Raw genomic sequence first — 2,999 nt, 5'->3', positions numbered from 1 at the left:
CTACATAGATTTACATATATGCAGATTTTCTATATATCTACCTAGATATATTTAGATATAAATACACATTATCTTTACCTAAACTATAGATATAGACAGATAGAAACTTACAGGTGGCCCTCTGTGGGTTCTGCATCTGTGGATCCAACCAACTGTGGTTTGAAAATATCGAAAAGAAAAACCAATAAAAAATAACAACAATAAAATAATTTCAGAGTGAATAAAATGTGAAAAAAAATAAAAGTACAAATTAAAAAATCAATGCAGTATAACAACTATTTACATAACATTTACATTGTATTGTGTATTATAAGCAATCTAGAGATACTTTAAAGTGTATGGGAGGATGTGCGTGCATAGGTTATATTCAAATACTACAGCATTTTATATAAGGTATTTGAGCATCAAGGAATTTGGTATTAACATATAGCAGGTGGGGGAGTCCTGGAACCACCAACAAGTAATTTTAAATAGTTTTGTCCATATTTTTTAGAAAGTCAGTTTTTTGTTGTTGGTTTTTTTTTATTTTTGAGATGGGGTTTCGCTCTTGTTGCCCAGGCAGGAGTGCAGTGGCATGATCTCGGCTCATCACAACCTCCACCTCCCCCAGGTTCAAATGATTCTCCTGCCTCAGCCTCCCTAGCAGCTGGGATTATAGGTGTGCACCACCATACCCAGCTAATTTTGTATTTTTAGTAGAGATGGGGTTTCTCCATGTTGATCAGGCTGGTCTCGAACTCCTGATCTCAGGTGATCTGCCCACCCTGGCCTCCCAAAGTGCTGGGATTACAGGTGTGAGCCACCGTGCCTGGCCTAGAAAGTCAGTTTTAAGTTATGCTTTTTTTCCTGTCTTTAGAACAATGTTCTTTTTTCTTTTGCTTTAGTGTCTTTTTATAGGCCTCAAATGTGAATGATAATCTTGGGAAAGCAAATATTTGCATCATTTAATGATTCCACCAAGATATTGCTTATAAATAATAAGATCTGTGATATTTTGTAACAATGGATTATCAGTCCCAAGTTACACAGCACTAAGAAGAAATATATTCTGTGTGTTTTTGAAGTCCTAGAAAAAAAACAATTTAAAAACAATATTATCTACAGAACTTATTTGGATCTACTGAGAAGAAAGTTTAGGTGCAAGAGGAGTTATTAAGAATTTGTATAGCTGGGTGTGGTGGCTCACGCCTGTTATCCCAGCACTTTGGGAGGCCGAGGCAGGCGGATCACAAGGTCAGGAGTTCCAGACCAGCCTGGCTAAAACGGTGAAATCCCGTCTCTACTAAAAATACAAAAAAAATTAGCCAGGCGTGGTGGCGGGCGCCTGTAGTCCCAGCTGCTGGGGAGGCTGAGGCAGGAGAATGGCATGAAGCCGGGAGACGGAGCTTGTGGTGAGCCGAGATCGCGCCACTGCACTCCAGCCTGGGTGAGAGAGCGAGACTCGTCTCAAAAAAAAAAAAAGAAAGAAAGAAAGAAAGAATATGCATAGTTTTACCCTGTCTGTTTAAAAATATTGAAAGAATACATATGCAAATAAGTTTACTTTTTTTTTTTGGTAATACTTTACTGCATTGTCTGAATATTGACAGTCAGTGTGCATTATGAAGCTACATGGCTAACACTGAGTACTCACTGTGTGTGCCAGGCGCTGGGTTCAACACTCTACATGCATTTATATTTCATTTAATTCTTTCTGCAACCTGAGATGGTATAGCCACCCCATTTTACAGAGTTGAAACTGAGGCTCAGAGACTGAAAGTTAAGCCTGAGGTTGCAGTCAGTAAGAGGCAGAGCTGGAACTGAAAGCTACGTGTGTCTGACCACCAGTTCATGTTCTCACAGCAGGCTAGTCTGCTTCACAGAGTGTGGAGTAGATGGTGCATGCCTGCTAGGATGGGCTGGGTATCACTGTAGGTAACAAACAGCCCCAAACAATGGAAATCTACAACACTGAAGGCTCTTTTGCTGCCCATGCTGCATGTCCTCCATGGCTCTCCTGTGCCCTGTGCCCCACATCCCCTCATCCTGCCACAAGAATAAAGGAGCAGCCTCCATATGGGAGCTGTCAGCTGCTCTAAGAGATGAAGGAGAGGGTGGCCAGTCTCAATGGCTCCCAACTCTTTTGCCTCGAGGTGACACGCTTCACTTCCACTCACATCTCCTGGGTCAAAGCAAATCCCATGGGTACATCCACTTTCGAGTGGCCCAGGAGAGAACCTGAAATACTCGGTGGACTCCATTAAGGCTGTCATATGGTGTCAGCCTGCATGGGAGACTGTGGAGGGGCAGAGGAGGAGAGTGGGGAACTGATGGGAAATGACAGCAGGACTAAGTCACTGCGGATTTGCTTTATCCTCAGCCAGGTAGAGTTTGTCCCAGAGCTGCACAAAATCATCACCAGCATGATTAAACGGAGTAGACTTCAGAAAAAGCAGTTTGGTCAGATGTAATCAGCCGTGAACTCAGAATCAACTGAGTGACATTGAGTCAGTAAATCTCTGACTGCCTCAGTTGCCCCATATGATAGTTTTGAGGATGGGAACATTGAAAGAGTTGATTTGGAGGGATATCAAGAATGAAAATTCCAACATTTTAGTTCCTTTAAGTTAAATCCAGGCACTATCTTTCCTGCAAGTCTCCTGTTCCTTTCAGATTGCACAGGTGAGAGTGCTCAGATTAGGGCTGGAAGTTGTAAACTATTGCTCCCACACCGACAGTGCCCCCATGTCATCCATGTATTCTGTGCATTTTCCTGTGCTAAACACTCTCCCAAAACATCGCAGGGCCTGATTCTTCCTCTTTGTTCCAATGGCCCTGGGTGACTCAAGTGCCCATTCAATGACCAGGACACAGAGGTTTTAGAGAGATGCTCCATGAGGCCCCAGGTGCGAGCCTGTACCCTGCCGGAGCATGAGGCAAGGGACAGGGCATCGGCTGTGGGGGTAGTGGGGGTAATGGTCAGCCAGGCTTGGTGACTCTACTTGCTCACCAGAGGATCC

This window comes from Hylobates moloch, unplaced genomic scaffold, assembly GCF_009828535.3.
Source record: "Hylobates moloch isolate HMO894 unplaced genomic scaffold, HMol_V3 SCAFFOLD_6, whole genome shotgun sequence".
Classification (NCBI taxonomy): Eukaryota; Metazoa; Chordata; class Mammalia; order Primates; family Hylobatidae; genus Hylobates; species Hylobates moloch.
Note: the sequence above shows the minus strand (reverse complement) of the source record.